Source organism: Schistocerca piceifrons, chromosome 3 (genome assembly GCF_021461385.2).
Source record: "Schistocerca piceifrons isolate TAMUIC-IGC-003096 chromosome 3, iqSchPice1.1, whole genome shotgun sequence".
NCBI lineage: Eukaryota > Metazoa > Arthropoda > Insecta > Orthoptera > Acrididae > Schistocerca > Schistocerca piceifrons.
This window is the reverse complement of record NC_060140.1, coordinates 612652343-612674828: the sequence shown is the minus strand read 5'-3', so window position 1 is coordinate 612674828 and position 22486 is coordinate 612652343.

Sequence of the window (22486 nt, the reverse complement as noted above, 5' to 3'; positions counted from 1 at the left end):
GAGTTATGAGGAACATTTATCTTAAATTGATGGCATTACTTTGAGTGCAGTAAAATGGTATGATAACAAGCCTGTTCATTTGCTCAGTACTTTTGCTGGTGCTCATCCAACATCAACAGTGGAGAGATGGGACCGTACAAAGAAAGAAAAAATAAATGTTGAATGCCCCAGTATTGTTCACTGCATGGGTGGTGTTGATCTGTTGGACTCACTGATGGCATTGTATCGCATCAAGATCCGGTCGAAGAAATGGTATTTGAGACTTGTATTTCACTTGCTTGATCTGACTGTAGTCAATGCTTGGCTACTATACAGAAGAGATTGTACAGAGTGTAACGTGAGAAAACTAGATCAGCTCAGCCTATTGGACTTCAAAGCTACTGTTGCTGCTTGTATTTGCAAACAGAATAAGGATGGACAGAAAAAAAGAGGAAGACCTAGTAGTTCGTCAATGGAAACTGCAATTCAGTTGAAGAAGAAGACTGGATCAGCAGCACCACTGCCTGAAAAAGAAGTGAGGAAGGATGGAATTGGCCACTGGCCTCAATTTTCAGAAAAAAGGGGTCGTTGCAAAAAACCAGGATGTAATGGTGCACCAAAAGTGTTTCGCACAAAATGTGAAGTGCATCTTTGCTTGACACCAAATTCTAACTGTTTTTTTTTTATTTTCATACTCAGTAGTTCATGTCAGAAACTAAAAATAACCAGAAAATTGCTGACATTAAAATCAATTTTTAAGTTTGTATTTTTTAAATTATTGTATTGCGTATGTTTTTATCTGTAATTAATTGTTATCTCATTATTCTTTACTTACTTCCAATTTTACCGTAACATGCAGCTCCATTCCTGTCTCGAAATAGAAATACTAAATTATTTGTACAAGACTGAACAAAAAATGTATCTGCCCACTGTGACCTCAGAGTCACAGAACTATTTTAAAAAAAGTAAATTATTTCCAAAACAAAAATTCACCTTATATGTGTTAAATACATTATTCTCTAACATTCTGTGCATATAAATATTTTTTTCTACAGGAAATAATAATTTGGGGAATAGAGGGATAGGAAGGTACAACATGCCCTGATTCTCTTCACTATTACAGAGCAAATAATGCAGATTACTGGAATGTTCAATGAACTCGAGAGGGAATACGACTTATTAGTCTCTGCACTAGTGAACGCCCAGAAAGGTCTATTAGAACCACACTTGTTTAACCCCATACAGGTGGTCAAGTATTTAGAACTGATAAAAGAAGATTTAAGAGACAAAAAATTCCCCGTTGAACTCACGAAGGACCAAGGATATCTGTTACTACGTATAATAGATATAGATGTAGTTCTTGCCGGCACTACGTTAAGTTATGTGTTAAATGTATCTAGTGGATAGTAACGTGTATACGTTATATAGAATGTGGCCATTACCCGCAGAGTATGATGAGGCAAAGAAACTGTTCGCCTATATAGAGCCTGAGAAAAACTACTTGCTTATTGATGATGCGAAACGAAAGTACTCGCTACTGTTCCGTGACCATTTAAACCGCAAAACGGTCACGCTAAGAAGTCAGATTTGCAAGCAGAGGTTTGTTTTAATGTCCACCACGAGCGATGTGAAGCTCGTATGCTGCAGCCTATAAGAGAAGTTCCAAAAGACTGCAATCAAAAGTATATTATATTGAATGAAGATATCTGGACGCAGATACAAGACAATGAATGGTGAGTCGTAGTAAAATTTGCTGTTTTGAAGAGCGCGCCCCAGCGCGTAGTGTAAAGCAGTCGCCTTCCGTTTCTGGCGGTGGCGCCGCTGTGGCAATCGCAGCTTTGGTGTCTCCCTCTGGTGGTAACGGAGTAAAGTTGCCTGTTCACGTGCATTTAAGGGGCGCTATGAGCTCCGCAGTCGGTGAGTCTGTCAGTCTGAGTCAGTTGGTCAGCCAGGGTAGTCTGTCAGTCTGGGCGAGTCTGGTCAATAGGTCAGACAAGTTAGACTGGGTCTGACGCTCGTCCGCATTGGTGAGGCGGTTAGTGTCTGTCGGTCGTCCGGAGTGCTAGTATGTGTTAGGCCGCCAGTCTGCTCGAGTTTGCTTACGCAATGGGCACTGGCGGTTGGATCGATCGGTTGGTCGGTCGCGCACTGGGACACAAGATGACATGTCCGCCTGGAGCGTCGGCGCATGTGAGGTCGCCACGTTGAGTCCAGTGGCCGCGCCGTATAGCGAGGCGTAGTGGCTTTGCGGCCAACACGAGAGCAACAGGGGTCAACCGACGACATCAGTCTGGCCGGGGCGAGCTGCGACGCCGTGAGACGGGAGATCGGCGCGCCTTCCTGCGCCCGTTGAAGCGGCTGGCAGCGGACGGTTCGGGAGAGCGTTTTGGGAGTGCTGCGCCAGGTTTTCGCCAGAAATCACAGTTATTAGAAGTTAAGTGATCAGTGATATATTGTTTCAGTTACTTGTTAAATTCTACTTGTGTTCTTCGTCAGTCTCTCGTCCCCAGCTTGCTCGTCTGTCTCTCGTCCGCACTTGTTAGGCAGTGTCTGTCTCTCTCTCTCTGTCGGTCTGCCGTACGTTAGTAGCTGCCTCTGTCATGTTTGTCGGATTCGGTGTTAACGAATTTATAGAATTAAGGTAAAGGCCGAATTCCTGAAAGATGTTTTCATCTTGCCTATCATCTTGCGAGGCGGTGTATGTAGAGTATATTGTAAGTCTGAATTTCATGGGTTTTATTTAAATAGTCATTTTTTAAAAGTTGCCACCCTTCCACCGTAAGAGCCCTTTTAAATACAAATTCACTTTTGGGGGCAAATAATTTCTTAGAATGAGTGTTTGTACCATTTCCATCCCTCTTACGGGGTGCATAGTTAATGTGTTTGTGTGAGTTGTTAAAATTTTTAGTTTAAAGTAATCTGGTGTGTTGCAGATTTGCACCAGTGTAGTTTTTTTGAGGTCGTTGTGAGCGGTCGTGACTACGGCCGTGGTAAAAGGGGGCGGGAGCTTCTCAGCCCGAAGGCTCCTACTGAAAAAAAAAAAAAGAATTGTTATTCTGCCGCTGAATAATTGTAACTTGATATTTAGAGTGTGCTTTCTGATTGTAATTTTAAATCTCTTTTTGAAAAGGCTTTTAGGAATAAAATTCACATTTGTTAAAGGTCATTTTATTTTCCATCAGTTACTTCCTGGCAACTACTTCCACGCTCACCTAGTGTGATTAAATGTGTTAATGTTCTTGGTGAATCGCTAGTAAATAAAGTAAATTCTTTAAGAAAAGATTTTGAAAGTAAAATTTGCGGTTCAAATGGCTGCATGTTGCACTCAAGGACGAGTGTTTGACGATATTGTGCAATGTGTTACCCCCTAATAATCTTATCATAAGAGGTACTGGTAAATTAACATTTGCAAGCCAGTGTAAGGGATATGGTGCGCAAGTCATGCTACAAGCTGATCACGTAACTAGTACTAATGTAAGCAAGAATGACGTAGTACCTATGTTAAGTTTAGATATAGACTGTTGTTTGATAAATGAGGAGAAGCAGGAGGTCACAAAAATACCTGTATCGTTACGCTTAGAACATATTGTAAGACACTTAGATGACCTAAAGATAGCAAGTCACAAAATAGATGAACTAAAAAAAGCGAAATAGAATACCAGCAACGAACGATCTTCCGAGGATGGTCACAAAGTATGTACTCGTATTTCGTGTGGGGATACACAGGTTCGGTAACCCTAGTTGTAATTATTACAATATGTTGCAAATGTATCTATTGTAAATGTTGTCGAGGGTGTGACAGAAGATTATGTGAAGTAGGAGGGAATTGTTGTGCTGAAGTGTATGTGAAAAATACGGTGGTAACAGGTAGCCACCGTGATTAAAGTGTCAGATACGCTCTTTCCCTCCATTCTGTACAGTGTGGAGAGAAGGAAAATAGTGGAGAGTATGAATTAAAGTATACACGACGTCCGCCTCTCCCCGATCGAGTACAGTGGAGAAAGTAAAGTCAATCGCTGCGACTCACTAAAAAAATCGAACCACGTGCAAATACAGTGGAGTCGTTGGTACCCAAGACAGATAGGAGATGAAAATACAACTTAAAGATTGTATACAAGTGTAATTTGAAGCTGAATTACGAACTATGTTATATAAAATTGTATGTACCCTTTTTCGTGTCTTTTTCTTTTGTGTTATGTTGCAAACTATGTGTATGAAATTTTAAAGTGTTCCTACACTAAAAAGATGTCTGTGCTATGTGTACTATTATGTGAAAACTTGGTAATATTTGGTAAAGCTCTGGACTTTGAATTGTGTAATCCAAAACATTGTATTGTTGTGTGAGCTACGAACAATGAAAAGAATGACACAGAGGTATAATGTGGGAGTTACTACAAGTATGTGTGGACAACAAATAACCAAATGTCAGTTGTACTTACATTGTGCTTTCTATTTTTTATGACAATGTACTTGTATTAGAGTTTATGATGTGAAACCATGTTTTAAAATAAAGTCTGTCGAGTTTCACTGGCACCGCACGATATCGACAATTTTGTAACCTCGAGAGTCCGAGCTTACAAAATTTTTCCCTGGGGAAGGGAGGTCTCGCAAATGATAGAAAATGGAGTTAAAACTCAAGTGAGATGTAGGCTTGGAAATTATTGTTACCAGGGAGGCGGACGTGTTCGGACGTGGCTTATGTGTAATGTTGACTATGCTAACAAGAGCGGACTATGCCACATCACGAGGCTAGAGAGCCGTCGCAAGACGCAACCATGGTACAACGGCGTACGGCCTGTTCGTCACGTAGGCCTCACGTGCTACCGCGTGACACACACGCAATGCTCTGGAGACTTCTAGAACAAGTGGTACCGGGTGCAATACCGCTATAAAAGGCTAACCGCCATATTGTTGAGACAATGATGAGAGTGATGGGAGTGATGGCAGTGATGGAGCAGCAGGTCAGATATGGTTTAGCTGGAGTTCTGATGCTGTGAGAACGCAGTGCAGTGGCAGAGGCGGGCGCGCCGGACTAAGTGTTGACTACATGGCAATAAGTCTAAGTTTTCTCGTAGCACTGTCATGACAGTCATGAACCGATAGTTCTGTACTGACAAGTTACTCTGTAACGGCAATATACGATCTGAAGATGGGCAGCTAGGCTGAAACCGGTCATTGAAAATAAAAAATAGCGATCAAAGACTGAAATGTCATATTTTTATTTAAAGAACGATCGCGGAAATCCCATTAAGACAATCATGTCTAGTTTTGATAAAGCTGTATTTGTTTACGGAGCATGTTTCTAACACAGCTATTAAACCACGGTGGGTCTTTCCCATCCCTTAAGATCCTGGTCGGAAGATACTTGTCTAGGGCATATTGAACGATGCTTTGGATTTTTTCCATTTGTGCACTACATCTTCGTCCTCATCATAGAATATTTGATGCGTCTACTTAGATATTCTGCAATTTTTATCCTGTCACTCTTGCTACATTTCTTGTAGAACCCAGAGTCTTAGTTGATAATACAGCCTTATGACCACTTATATCTTCCTCTACGTTACTTGATTCCACAAATTCAGGTCTGTTTGTTGCTAGGAGGTCTAAGACGTTATCTTTACGGTTTGGCTCTCTCTGAATGCTCAAAGTAATTTTCGGACAAGGCATTCAGAACAATGTCACATGAATCACTGCCTATGGCAACAGTCTTGATATCATGATTCTGTACACTCATGCTGCCCATAACTTCGGCAACGATATACTCTGTGACTGTAGACTTAGTAAACTAAATAGGTTATAGAAAAATTTGTTGCTCATGGCAAGTCCAACTGACTCACCATCGCTGCCAAATTTTTGCCCCCCTCCGCCCCCAGTGGAGGGTTATTTAGGGTTATTTAAGACGTCCATGACTAAGGAATTTATTGCTAGTGCACTCGAGCAGATGAAATTTCGATGGACTGCTCACGCGCTGCCTGCGATATGTAAGCATAAGAGAATTTCAGACCAGAGAGCAGTGCCGGCAGCAGTAGTAGTTGTAGCTTCGGCAGTAGGAATATGTAGTAGCTAGCAGTCTCGTGTATGGAGTTGGCGAGACCGGTCGTGGGGAGCGATGGCGGTGCCCGAGCGTTGTAGTATAAAGTAAAAGCAGCCTCGCGCATATGTAATATTGTTATATCAAGTACCATGTAAATGGTTTTAAAAAAGAAATCTCATAATAATAATCTTTCTTATAAAAATTAACTTTTGACAATCATTCATCTGAATTTAAAAAATTTACTAATTTCTGCAGTCCATGGTTATCCCGATTATCGTAAAGAAAAATCTGTTGTTTCTTTCTCTACATCACAAATCTAGTGGCCAGCATTACACTGGGCTGTGCCAGAAAAATTTCTTACAGGAGCAGATATATACGCGTTATCCGGTGACTTAATTGAGGTAACAATTTTCAATTTATTCAGAATGATCTTTCAGGGCCATGACGCAGCACTGCTGACGTCCAAATTTACCAGTTTAGATTCACAGTCAGTTAATTATTGAAAGGTTATATATGAGCCACAATTTTATTGAGAGATTAGTCACATTTTTATTGTGAGCTTACGGAATAATAAACTGTTGGGAGGTTACACTGAATGTGAATGATATACATATTTTTTAAACTGTTGGGAGGTTACACTTTATTTTTTCTGTTTGGAGGTTACACTTGTCGACAACCCGCCAGGATCGCATTTTTGTGAATTTCTGAGAAGCAGTCAGTTATATATCTGCTCTTATTTACCGAATGTTAAATGTAGTTTGCATCTGGAGCAACGCATTTACTAATTTGTCACTCGTTCTTTCACAGATCATCGGCAATTTATTGCTCTTTGTTGTTGTTGTATTTGTTCCATTTTGGTTTGTCTTTGATTTTGTGCTTACCTTTGAGTTATGAGAATGCCGCGAAAAACTGCTAACAGTACAACGCGATGTGTAGTGAGTGGAAAAACCGACTTGAGTAATATGACTGATAACACTAGCGACACTCAGTGTCTTAATGATAATCCTCCAATTATAGATACTCAGTGCGTGCCGACCACCAGTAATGACTCTAATCTAAATGATGAGCAAACAAATTTAATTATTTCAACAGTAAATTTAACGACAATTGATGACGCGGAACGTTCCGCTACAATGAAACCTGCCCAGTTTACACGGTGAACAGATAAATGTTTCTAACGTAGACGAACAATGTACTCAAAATACGTCAGATTTATTTGATTCCGATGTAGTAACCAACAGAGCACATCCTATTATCAAACCTTTTCATGAATCAGACAATGACCAAATGGTTACACAATACGTGACAAATGCAAATACACCATCACGCAGCACAGAGAATAGAGTCGCTAATTTTGGCATGGATCAACTTATTGCAGTATTGCTACAATTTAATGAAAATCTCAAACACTCGAATGAAAAACAAACCAACAATTATAGACAACTTAATGAATCGAACAAACAAATAAATGAAACTCTCAAACAGTCGAATGAAAAACAAGAACAATTACGTGAGGAAATTAAGGCTTGTGCTAGGAATAGTTGTGAAGAACTTAGATCCGTTGCACAAGAAATACGTAATTCACATGCAGCCACAACAAAATTACTAGAGATGAAATCAGTGCAGTTGCTAAACAATGTTCAGAAAACGCAACACAGTTACGCGACGAGTTTAAATTAATGTCAGCAGAACTTTCACGCGAAAGTAGACAAGAAATTTGAACAACAGAAAAGCCAAACTGACGATCGTTTTAATCGCTACCTACAAAACAGTGTAAAGCGTTACCGTAAATTCATACAGGAACAGAACAAAGTACAGCAACAAGTCATGGAAACAATACTACACAGACACAGGAAGACAAGCGTTAGTTGTTTACGAAAGCAAAAACATATGTAGACAACAACATTGCTACAGTATTAGACGAAATCAATACCATCAAACAGTTGAACACCGAATTGCATGGGGAAATCTCCGATCTAAAAACAAAACAGACACTAATATTCAGACTTTGGGAAATAAATACACAGCATACTTTCAGACAGTAACCAGCATCCTTAAACAGTTGGAATTAATACAGGATCCCGATGCCATTAAAGCAGACGTTAAGAAATTGAACAAAACCACACGTAAAATGCAAAAACAAATTAATGCTAGTGACACTAAAAATGACGATCAGGTAACGGCACTGACTGAAAAATTTAATGAATTGACCAGTCGTATTGACGTTATCGATAATAACAATGACACCAAATCAGACGATACGTCACCAATTTCGTGCAATCAAACACCCGAATTCCAAAACAAACAGCAGACAATCAGTGAGATAGGTTCGTCCAGTAATACATTACGCAGAAAATTGTCATATTTACAGCAAGAAGTGACAGAAATGAAAAATGTTTCAGCCTCTAACACGTCACAGCATGTGCCATATTCTGAACATTTCTCGCATTCACACAGCCAGTATAATTTAGGTAATTTACAGAGAGTACGTGACTTAGATTCCGAACAGACACAGAAAAATATACTCATGCAATCGTGAATCTGCTCAGACATTCAGAGACGATAATTTTGATTACAAGCACTTTCTATCAGTTACAAAATTTAAGGTATTTTACACTCCTGGAAATGGAAATAAGAACACCGTGAATTCATTGTCCCAGGAAGGGGAAACTTTATTGATACATTCCTGGGGTCAGATACATCACATGATCACACTGACAGAACCACAGGCACATAGACACAGGCAACAGAGCATGCACAATGTCGGCACTAGTACAGTGTATATCCACCTTTCGCAGCAATGGAGGCTGCTATTCTCCCATGGAGACGATCGTAGAGATGCTGGATGTAGTCCTGTGGAACGGCTTGCCATGCCATTTCCACCTGGCGCCTCAGTTGGACCAGCGTTCGTGCTGGACGTGCAGACCGCGTGAGACGACGCTTCATCCAGTCCCAAACATGCTGAATGGGGGACAGATCCGGAGATCTTGCTGGCCAGGGTAGTTGACTTACACCTTCTAGAGCACGTTGGGTGGCACGGGATACATGCGGACGTGCATTGTCCTGTTGGAACAGCAAGTTCCCTTGCCGGTCTAGGAATGGTAGAACAATGGGTTCGATGACGGTTTGGATGTACCGTGCACTATTCAGTGTCCCCTCGACGATCACCAGTGGTGTACAGCCAGTGTAGGAGATCGCTCCCCACACCATGATGCCGGGTGTTGGCCCTGTGTGCCTCGGTCGTATGCAGTCCTGATTGTGGCGCTCACCTGCACGGCGCCAAACACGCATACGACCATCATTGGCACCAAGGCAGAAGCGACTCTCATCGCTGAAGACGACACGTCTCCATTCGTCCCTCCATTCACGCCTGTCGCGACACCACTGGAGGCGGGCTGCACGATGTTGGGGCGTGAGCGGAAGACGGCCTAACGGTGTGCGGGACCGTAGCCCAGCTTCATGGAGATGGTTGCGAATGGTCCTCGCCGATACCCCAGGAGCAACAGTGTCCCTAATTTGCTGGGAAGTGGCGGTGCGGTCCCCTACGGCACTGCGTAGGATCCTACGGTCTTGGCGTGCATCCGTGCGTCGCTGCGGTCCGGTCCCAGGTCGACGGGCACGTGCACCTTCCGCCGACCACTGGCGACAACATCGATGTACTGTGGAGACCTCACGCCCCATGTGTTGAGCAATTCGGCGGTACGTCCACCCGGCCTCCCGCATGCCCACTATACGCCCTCGCTCAAAGTCCGTCAACTGCATATACGGTTCACGTCCACGCTGTCGCGGCATGCTACCAGTGTTAAAGACTGCGATGGAGCTCCGTATGCCACGGCAAACCGGCTGACACTGACGGCGGCGGTGCACAAATGCTGCGCAGCTAGCGTCATTCGACGGCCAACACCGCGGTTCCTGGTGTGTCCGCTGTGCTGTGCGTGTGATCAGTGCTTGTACAGCCCTCTCGCAGTGTCCGGAGCAAGTATGGTGGGTCTGACACACCGGTGTCAATGTGTTCTTTTTTCCATTTCCAGGAGTGTAGAATTACAACACAGATTCACCCTTTGGATTGGATACAACAATTTAGCTTTGATTTTCCACCAACTTGGCCCGTAATACACAAACTTGAATTTATTTGCAGTTTTTTGGAAGGTGAACCGGCAACTCGTATGAGACCGATCGCGAGACAATGTTATTCGGTAGAAGACTATCAGAATGCTTTTCTGTCAGCGTATTGGTCGAAAACGACACAGCGCGGAATGAAGGATCAGTTAATTAGCTTACCGAATCATGAGAACTCAAATTTTTCCACTGTTCCGCAATTTTTCGAACACATGGTACAACAAAACCAAAATTTATGTGAGCCATACTGTGAATCAGCACTTATCCAATTATGTATTTCATAATTACCACGATCGTTAAGAGTCTCACCTTTAACAGGACAGCAGAAAGAAAATATTTCGGCATTTAGAGATCTGTTACAGCTTTTGGAAGCTCAGAAATCAGATTATGCCTTCTTAAACAAAAATTTTTCACATCATAACCAAGGCCAACGAGCATATAGTAATTACGATCAGCCACGCTATTTTAATAGCAAAGGTGATAGACGGTCCAGGAATGACAACCACCAGACTTTAATAACAGGCAAAATTTTAATTATCAGTATCATCAAAATTATCAGCAACAAAACCAGCAGGTTAGCATACCTAACCAACAGTATAATGTGCAAGGTCAAACAAGCTTTAATGTGTCGCCACCTACACGTATAGCGTCGGCTTCGCCAAATAGTAACGCACAGAAACAAGGAAATCACTACGTACAGAAGACACATCATTTCAACTCCTATCGCAACGCGCCGTATAGCAATGACTATCATGACAGACATAAAAGTAATGAGCAGTTTTCAGCGTACATTTAATAACAGTAGGTCTTATCAGCAGGAGAATCATCTGCAACAACAGATTATCATGAATGAACCAGACAGTCGATATCATACCGAACCTAATACGTCAGGACGAAATAACAGAACAGTACAAATAGTCGAAATGCCACAGCATCCTCCTGCAAGTAACAGCACGTCAGAAAGAATTTGACTAGATACAGTACAGGTTACATCTTCCAGTAACGTAAGCAATACTTCTGATACATAGAGTCTTGTTCACGAAAATGTTATTACTTTTGACGACATCCGAGACACACTTTTACATGAAAAACCAGTTATTCAAAAAACCATTTCCCACCCTGTTATTGAAGTAAAGATTGGATCATCCACATTTTCGGCAGTAATCGATTCTGAATAAACCTATGTCAGTTATAAATGAGGAAAATTTCAACGAATGTAACAAACAGAACACCTATCCTACGTTACTATTAGGCAGAATTAAAGTAAAAGGAGCAGTGTCTGGTAGAGGAGTAGATGTAAAATTACAGACACACTTATCATTTTGTATTGCAGGTCATACGTTCCACTCATATTTTTGGATTGTTCCCTTATTGACAACAGACGTTATTTTAGGTATGAATTTTTTGGTACAGGACGACGCAATTATTGACTTTCAAAATTCCTATTTAGTGTTAAAGGATGAAAAAGTCCAACTGGCATTAGAATTTGAGCACGCTTTAACTGCAGAAGAACAAGCAATTAATCGGACAGAGGTCATTTCTACATCACGTAACACAGACTGACATTCCACTTTGTTCACAGATACGTATGTACACAACTACAATATACCAGACGAAGCCGACTATGACGTTATGTAAATGATTTCTGATAAAGTAAAACAGAGCAACGCAAATACAGATGATGAACGTACTCAGGTAAGCAAAATTATTTTACAGCAAGCTCCAGTTTTTGACAACATCCCTGGTAGTATGTCCGGTTTCATGTATGAATTTCAAGTTAAACAGCAAGACACGTTTAAAGCCAAACATTATCTCATTCCATACATTCACAGAGAAGAAGTTAAGAAAGAATTGAAAGCTATGTTTGACGAAGGAATTATTGAACCGGAAGTTAGTCCGTACATAAACCCTCTCCATACTGTTAAGAAAAAGGATGGATCACTTCGCCTCGTACTTGATTCGCGTCATGTCAACGACATTATACATTAATGAAACGGATCGCCCACAGACACTACAAGAACTTTTACAGAAATTTCGTGGTAGTGATATTTATTCAACATTAGATTTGAAATCGGGATTTTGGCAAATTCAGCTCCATCCGAACTGCAGAAAGTACACAGCTTTTCTCTGTTTTGGTGATTGTTATCAATTTTCCAAATTACCGTTCGGTTTAACAATTTCTTCAGCAGCAGAGGTTTTTGTTATTCGCGGTTTGAATACTATACTTCCGACAGAACTTAACGACAGAATCACAACGTATGTAGACGACATCCTTATCGCTGAAGTTAAATTGTCTGAACACAATTGGATTCTGGAACAACTGTTGCAAACTTTTCGTGCACAGGGACTCACAGTTAATCTTTGCAAATCGCACTTTGGGAAAACTTCCGTAAAATTTCTTGGACTTGTAATTTCAGCAGAAGGCGTTGCGCCTGATTCGGAAAAACTTCAAGCTTTACGTGACATTACTGTTCCAACGACGAAGAAACAACTACGCAGCTTTCTGGGATTAATTTTTTCCGTAAATTTATTCATTACTCTGCTTTAGGCACCCCTAGATTATGCCAATTGACGGGTAAAAACGCTATTTGGTCCTGGGATAGCCAAGCACTGTTTGAATTTGTTAATTTGAAACATGCCTTGTTGAACGCACAACTTTGATCACACCCAGATCCTACCAGAAATTTTTCCATTGCCACCGACAGTCCTAACACCGCTCTAGGCATACACATTTTTCAGGAATTAAAAACATCGTAATTAAAAACATCGCCTTTGCAAGTCGAATTCTGTCACCTACTGAACGCAATTATTCTGTTACAGAACTGGAAACATAATGTGTTCTATGGGCATTTACCAAATTTAGGCATATCCTTTATGGAAGACATACTACCGTTTACACAGATCAAAGAGCTATAGAGTTTTTAATTTCCGCTAAATTTACACATGACAGGTTAAGCAGATGGTAGCTTTATTTACAGGAATTTAATTTTACAATTGTTCACATTCCTGGCACACAAAATATTGTCGGTGACGCACTATCCCGTTCTCTCAGCAACAATCAGCAAGACATCGCAACCAACTTTTGCCAAGCAAATTTTAGCGTCATGTATATTCAACAAGTTGCATTTGAAAATTTCATTTCGTCGTCATTACGAGACATAGCATAAGAGCAGAGAAAAGACAACGTGTGGAAAGAAATTAAACACCTTTGGCAAAATAGGAATAACGTTACCGTTAGAAACCATTATACTGTACGCAATAACGTTCTGTTTCGCCGCTCTCACCCTGACAGCAACTACTGGTTATTATGTATTCCTGACGAGCTTGTTAACAAATTAATTGGATATACCGATTTAAGTTATGCACATTACGGAGCCAGAAAATGTTTTCTTATCCTGAGACAGAACTGTTATTTTGCCAACATGGAGAAACTAAATCAGACACGACTTCACATATTCCTCCGTTACATCCCATTGTACCCGTTAAATTGAAACACATGGGCACTGTAGACATTTTTGGTCCGATTCCCAGATCTAGTAGAGGTTTTTGTTACATCTTTGTCGCTGTTGAACACACTTCGAAATTTGTTACCTTCACACCGTTACGCAAAGCTATTGCTAAATCTGTTTCGAATGCATTTGCAAAACATTTTTTATTTAATGTAGGGCATGTGTTGAAAGTAATTTCCGACAATGGACGAAAATTTCGATCTGCGATATGGACACGTATGTTACGTTCTAGAAACATTTCTCCGATCTATATATCCAGGTATCACCCTTCTTCGAACCCTACTAAACGACTGATGAAAGAAATTGGTAAACTATGTAGAATATACGTATTGATTGGGACACACACATACCCTCATTCCACGATGTAATTAACTCCATACCAAATGAATCTACTATGGTATCTCCGACTCTTATATTGAAAAATATTGAACTACCCAACAAAATTAAAGAATTGGTATCTTTTCCTACATCTCGTCGACTACGCCACCATGAAATAATTGACATTGCGCTCAATAACATCAAACGTGCCGCAGAGTGCCGGAGAAGACAGCAAAAACAGGTTTGTACACGCCGTGACTTTCACATTGGACAGAAGATACGAGTATTAGTACGCACACATTATTTATCCAACAGAGGAAAGAATAGATGCAGTAAATTTGAGTTTCTATACGCGGGTCCATATAGAATTCGCAGCATTCCTCACCGCAATGTAGTACATGTCGAAACTTTGAGAACCAGAAAAACCAAGGGCAATCACCATATCTCCAACATTAAACCTGTTACTGAATAAACATACTTTATGATTTATCACATTGTAATGCCATTTGCAGATATTTATATGAACACTACCGATGATGATCATATTTTTTATTGGCAAGTGCCTGGCAAGGTAAGGTTAGCAGGTCGCTTTTATTGTCGTTGTATATCAGACAGTGCACATTTTCCATTCTTTTTATGTAGATATGATGGTTTTCCTATCGAAAGTAGAATTTTCTCTGTATGCGCTATGAAATCTTTAAGATGAAACAAACACCGGTTGACTTTGACATTTTGCCTTATGATATCCCAATATCTTCGCTGTTCTACAGTTTTTTTGTTAATACATTATGATATTGTGCGTACATTTTTGCACTTGAAATTTGTCTATGGTTTTGACCTAATACGTTTTCTGTCATGCTATGCTGTATGCTTAGTTATATCACTAGAAACAAGTTTTCATATAATGGGTATATGAATTAAATGCAAGATATTAATCCATATTCATCATTTTCAGAATGCAATACCATGTAAAAGAAATAAATTAAACAACCACAGTGGTTTACTATGAAATGGAAATTTTACCATCAGAATGAAAGAAAGAAGATGCAATACTTTGTCATGGAAACTAAATGGATCGGAATTGGCCATCATTAACAAGAATATACTATACACACTTTATGATTGCAGTCTTGACTAATTATTTTTCTTTCAGAATACGAGGCGATTGTGGCAGGCTGTCAGACAGAAATACAGATGTTAATTTTAGTGATGAAATATGCTAGAAGTAAGAAACTCTATAATATATGAAATAATGAATGATAATTAATAGTTGTATGAGGAAAATGGTAATATGAATATGAATAATGAAGTGTTTATTTTTTGCAGATGATAATAAATGATGATGAAATGTTGTATGAAGAATATGGTAATATGAATAATGAAGTTTTTCTTTGCACATGATGACAATGATGAAGTTTATATACCGGGTGATCAAAAAGTCAGTATAAATTTGAAAACTGAATAAATCACGGAATAATGTAGATAGAGATTTACAAATTGACACACATGCTTGGAATGACATGGGGTTTTATTAGAACCAAAAAATACAAAAGTTCAAAAAAAATGTCCGACAGATGGCGCTTCATCTGATCAGAATAGCAATAATTAGCATAACAAAGTAAGACAAAGCAAAGCTGATGTTCTTTACAGGAAATGCTCGATATGTCCACCATCATTCCTCAACAATAGCTGCAGTCGAGGAATAATGTTGTTAACAGCACTGTAAAGCATGTCCGGAGTTATGGTGAGGCATTGGCGTCGGATGTTGTCTTTCAGCATCCCTAGAGATGTCGGTCAATCACGATACACTTGCGACTTCAGGTAACCCCAAAACCAATAATGGCACGGACTGAGGTCTGGGGACCTGGGAGGCCAAGCATGACGAAAGTGGCGTCTGAGCACGCGATCATCACCAAATGACGCGCGCAAGAAATCTTTCACACGCCATCTGTCGGACATTTTGTGAACTTTTTTTGTGTTCGAATAAAACCCCATGTCATTCAAAGCATGTGTGTCAATTATTCCCTCTCTATCTACATTATTCCGTGGTTTATTAAGTTTTCAAATTTGTACTGACTTTTTGATCACCCTGTATTTCCTATTAGTTAAGAGATGCTATGAAGTTATTTAAGTATTTTTTGCAGTTCTTTTTGACAGTATGTCATATGTCACATAGTATAATGACTGAATGTTTAGGGAAAGACAGCTAGAATACATACATATTATGTACACGTTTCATTACCTGTTAATTTGAAGCTTACTACTTTTCAGCATAATATTCATTTGTTCTTTCAGCTCAATAATCCACTTTGTACTTTTTCCAGGAGAAGCTTTTCATGATATTAATATGCTACAAGCACTTGATTACTAAACCTGTTCTAGTACTTGCATTTTTTTACTCAGTTGTCTCTATCATTCGTCAATGTGATCACATATACTCCACTTGTTTCATAACCTTGCTTCAGCTGACTCATGATGAATGACATTAATAGTCCTTATTTCCAGCAATAAGTCTAAAGCAAATATTTTCATGTCCCAGCAATGACTATTGATCCCAACGCAATGCATTGCAAGCACAAAAAAAAAAAAAATATCACCAGTCCCAACTATTACCAGTATACAACTAAATAATGCTACCAGTTTCTAGTCCTAAATATAATGCAAATTTTTCTCTTGTATTAATTCCAATATGTCTATGTTTTTTTGGACTAAACACTTTGAGTACTAGTTCCAATGTGTTACATCTCAAATATGTCTTATGTCACTTGCATGATATCACATATAATCACTAGCAGCTTGGTGCTAGATAAATTCCTGTTTTGAATGATGACTTCTGAATAGTGCATAATAAACACTTTGTAAATAGACAACGAGTGCCAATGATTACTGCAATGAGATGACTTATGAATGGCGTTTTGTATTACTCCATACATACTACATAAATATTTTGTAACTGGTGAATGAGTGCCAATAATTACAGCAGTGACATGACTTCTTAATAATGTTTTGTTATACTCTATAAATGATATGCCAATGATTACTCCAATGAGATGACTTATGAATGATGTTTTGTAATACTCCATACACACTACATAAATATTTTGTAACTGGCCAATGAATGCCAATGATTACTGCAATGAGATGACTTATGAATGATATTTTGTAATACTCCATACATACTACATAAATGTTTTGTAACTGGCGAACGAATGCCAGTAATTACTGTAATGACGTGACTTATGAATGATGTTTTGTAAAACTGTATAAAAGCTATGCCAATGATTACTGTAATGAGATGACTTATGCATAAATGCTATGACAATAATTACTGTAATGAGATGACTTACGAATGATGTTTTGTAATACTCCAAACATACTACATAAATGTTTTGTAACTGGCCAATGAATGCCAATGATTATTGTAATGAGATGACTTATGATGCCAATAACAACTCTAATGAGATGACTTATGAATGATGTTGTGTAATACTCCATATGAGATGACTTATGAAAGATGTTATGTAATACTCCATACATACTACATAAATGCTTTGTAACTAGCCAATTAGTGCCAGTAATTATTCAGAATGATGACTAGCATAAGACTTAATGTATCCTTCACCTTCTGACCTAATTACCACCAGTTACTGCAATATCCGTATGTCCTGTTGATCCTCATGATCATGGAGCACTATATTTGGTTTTTGCACTAATTCTACATTCATGTAAGAGTATGGATTCCACAAAAATGTGATGTTGACATATCAGCTGTCCACCACCTTGAACGCTGGAGATGTTATTATGGACCTACTGTTTGGTGTACCTGATGTACCACCACAATGATATCATACAATATGAATACAACATTCCAGTTTCTTGGCTACACTGATAAATACCTCAGGGAAGAGAACTTCAGATTGTCTCACTTGGTGTTGTGCTTCTGTAGAAAGATATGGACTTTTAGTGCAGCTATGTGCAACTCACTGTGCTACAACCATGATGCTATCCTTCCCGTTCCTTTCCTATTTCTTGTAAAATGGTAAAGACTTATACAGTGTGTGTGCACTTTATGTCATTTCTTAATATATTCTGTACTTATCAATAGTGTTATATATATGTATATACTCTGTGACTATAGACTTAGTAAACTAAATAGATTATAGAAAAATTTCTTGCTCATGGCAAGTCCAATTGACTCACCATCACTGCCAAAATTTTTGCCCCCCCCCTCGGTAAAGTAAAAGCAGTCGTGAGCATATGTAGTTTGTTACAGCTAAATTTGTACTATTGTTGTATCAAGTTCCATGTAAATGTTTTTTAAAAATCTTTTAATAATAATCTTTCTTTTTTTAAAATTAACTTTTTGACAATCATTCATCTGAATTTAAAGAATTTACTAATTTCTGCAATCCATGGTCATCCCGATTATCGTAAAGAAAAATCTGTTTTGTTTCTTTCTCTACATGACAAATCTAGCTGCCAGCATTGCACTGGGCTGTGCCAGAAAAAAATTCTTACAGGAGCAGATATATACGCGTTATCCGGCGACTTGATTGAGGTAAGAATTTTCAATTTATTCAGAATGATCTTTCAGGGCCATGACGCAGCACTGCTGACGTCCAAATTTACCAGTTTAGATTCACAGTCAGTTAATTATTGAAAGGTTATATATGAGCCACAATTTTATTGAGAGGTTAGTCACATTTTTATTGCGATCTTACGGAATAATAAACCGTTGGGAGGTTACACTGAAAGTGAATGATATACATATTTTTTAAACTGTTGGGAGGTTACACTTTATTTTTTCTTATTTACTTTATCGTGTCAGAAGCAAACTAAAAGCAATATTAGATACATTACTACATACATACATACATTATGGTTTATAAATTAAACTAGTCAAGAATGAAATAAATGATTAGACACAGATTGTGTTGTCAAACGTAAGGTATTTTTAATCTATACAGTGGATGCCCAAAAATTTGCAACGCCCAGTGCAGTTTGTGTAGCGTTTACGAGGTCCTCCATGGTGCACACAGTTGGAGGTAATGTGCATTGTAGTAGATGTGTTGATGTCTGCACGGCAGCTCCGCAGTCACACTGGAGAGAGTCCACCTGGAAGCCCCACCTCTCCAGATTACTCTTGAATCATGTGACAGAAGAACGCAGGCAGTTGAGTAATTTCCATGTGGACCATTTCTCTGTGTGGCCTGGGGGAAGAACTTCTTGCGGGATCAGCCACTCCTCCAGATGCTGGCATCTGACCTGCCTTCTCTTCTCCCGGTGTTGATGTGGAGTGTCAGCGAGTGGTTCTGTACTTTGAAGGAAGCTCTTTCTAGACACAAGTCTTTGCTGTGCCGGTTGGTGGCCATGTAGTGGGTGGGCTTCGGATGTTAATGCCTTCTTCATTTCACTCCGTGCTGCTGTATCTCTTTGGATGTCCGGGGGGGGGGGGGGGGAGGGGCTATGCCGGATAAGCAGTACAGTTTTTCCACAGGTGTGGCTCTTAGACAACCCATAGTAATACGACATGTCTCATTCAGAGCAACATCAACTTTCTTTGTATGTGTAGATCTGCACCATACTGGGCAAGCGTACTCAACTGCAGAGTAGCAGAGGGCTAATGCGGATGTGCGCACTGTGTCTGGCTGTGCTCCCCATGTTGTTCCAGTGAGCTTCCTAACCACACTGTTCCTGGCAGCCACTTTTTGCTTTGTTTTTAAGCAGTGTTCCTTATATGTAAGAGCACGGTCCAGAGTGACTCCGAGGTATTTTGGAGTCTTGCAGTGTTCTAAAGAGGTTCCTTCGCAATCTATCTGCAAGGTTCTACTAGCCTGTCTGTTTCGGAGGTGGAAAGCACAAGTCTGGGTCTTAGAAGGATTTGGTTTCAATTGATTGTCCCTGTAATAGGCAGTTAATTCTTTCAGAGCATCAGTTAGCTTCCTCTCCACGCTCTCAAAGCTGTTATCTTGTGCTGTGATTGCTCGGTCATCTGCATATATGAAGCTTTGTGTTCCTTCTGGTAACGGCTGGTCATTAGTGTATATATTGAAGAGGGTGGGTGCCAATACACTGCCTTGTGGCAGCCCATTTTTCTGCTACCTCCATCTGCTTCTTTGTCCTTGATATTCCACAAAATATCTTCGGTTCTGCAGAAGATTTCTAATTAGACAAGTTAGTTTGTAGTCCTTGGTGAGGTTGTATAGCTTCAGCAACAAGAGTCTGTGGGTGACGGTGTCGTAGGCGGCTGAAAGATCTATAAACACCGCTCCTGTTATCTGTCGCCTTTGGAAGCCGTCCTCTATATGCTGTGTCAAATTCAACACCTGTACTGTGCAGCTCTTCCCTTGTCTGAATCCTGCCTGTTGAGGGATCAGTAATGGTTCTATCATATCTGTAATTATTTGGAGGATCAACCTTTCCAATACCTTATACAGGTGGCATAGGAGGGAGATCGGCCTATAGCTTTTGGGGTCATCCCGGTCTTTCCGTGGTTTATGTATAGCGATAATTTTTGCTTTCCGCCAAGATTTTGGTATCTTGCCACTCTTGACACAATTATTCATTAGCTCGAGTAGCCAGCACTTTGCGCCTGGACCAAAGTTCTTGATCTGTTCACTTCTTATGTCATCTACCCCTGCTGCTTTTCCGACTTTGCACTTATTTAGAGCTGAGTCGAGCTCATTCAAACTGAATGGTCGAGACAGAGTGTTTCCCTCTTGTTCGGGCTCCCTTTCCAGCGTTCGTCTCCCGATTTTACTGGTATGGTCAGGTTTACCATTTTTCAAAAGCTGGTGTGCGATCTGGTCTGCCTTCACATTTGTATGCGTATTGGGTTGGGAGGGATGACTGTTAAGGTGTCGTAACAATCTCCAGGCCTTTTGACTACTTTTACTCATCTCACATTTTGTCATCAGTTTAATCCACTGTTCTCTCTTCGCCTCAGAGATTGAGTAGAGAGTATTTTGCGCAGCCGGATAAGTCTCCTCACTATAAGGGTTTTCTTCATATAGTCGATAGTATCCGTCCAGCAGAGCAGCTGTTTCAGGTGTCACACCCTGCAGATACATTGTCCTACACCCTCTTGGAATTGATGCCCGGGTGCAATGTTTGACAGTTTGAACAAAGCTGTCATACTCTTCAGGAATAGGTCGCACAGACTTAATCTCCTTGTCCAGCATCTTAGCAAATTTTTTCCAGTCAGCTTTCTTGAAATTGTATTTCCGTTTGAAATTCACCTCCTGTGGCCTTATTGCTGGAAGAACTTGACACAGTAGTGGCCTCTGTTGCGTCTTTGGTATGGGCGAGCACACTGATTTGGAGCACTTACTTTACTTTTTCGTGTCCGGAAACTACAATTTGTTTGCCCAATATTGGGCAATGTCCAATGATTCTTCTTTAGCCAGCCATAGGTCGTCGGGGGTGCATCTGTGCGGGCAGGCTGGGCATTGTAGGAGATGTTCCATGTCCTGTCGAGTGCCGCAGTCGCATTTGTCGTCATTTTCGTCCAACAAACCCCATTTGATCAGATTAGATTTCACAGGAGCCACCCCAGTTCTGATGCGGTTAAGCATTCTCCAGGTTTTCCAATCACCAGAAACGCCGCTTGGTGGGTCCTCTCTTAGTGGATAGTAGATGAGGGGCTCATCTAAAGCGCAACTTAGGAAACGGCGTCTGGATTTGAGTCTGCTGCGGCCACACTCTAGGCCAAATATTGAGTGACGAGCATCAAAGGTTTGTTTTAGCTTCTCGGTATGTTCATGGACTTTCCTACGTGAGTCAGGGTTTGTGAAACCTGCGGCCCTGTAAAGATTTTCTATGGGGGTAGGTTTCATGCAGCCTGTCACTATCCTGCATGTTTCATTCAAGCTAATATCTACCTTTTTTGCGTGGGCGGATCTGCACCATACCGGGCAGGCATATTCGGCAGTTGAGAAGCACAAAGCTTGGGCTGAAGTTCTGACCGCGGTAGGTTTGGCACCCCATTTGCTGTTGGACAGCTTTCTTATTAGGGAATTTCGTGCTTCTACTTTTTTGCGTGTTTTTTCGCAATGATATTTGTATGTCAATGTTCTGTCCAGCACGACGCCAAGGTAGGTGGGAGTATCTGCGTGTTCTGAGTCGACAAGACTCAGCGGAGCAGCGCCTCTGAGGAAGTCCAGCGCAGCCCGGACGAAACGTAAGGAGCAGAAAAGTTCTTGGACCACGACCTCACATCCCGAAAAGTATATCAACAGCTATGTTCTAGTAATGTCCCATCCCAGGTAACATTGAGCCTGTACTTTGCCTGCCTCGAGTTCAAATGGAATGCACTCACTTAAGTTTTGGAGGGGTTGGGTTTTACAGAATTCTTTTTGTAGTAGGTTGACATTATAGAAAGGGCGGTTTCTAGTTTCTCCTCGATGGCTTCAAACCTGTTGCCTTGAACTGTCATTGCCAGTTCGTCTGCATATACAAAAGTTTTGGTTTTGTCTGGAGTAGGTTGGTCATTTGTATATATGTTGAATAGGATTGGCGCCAACACGCT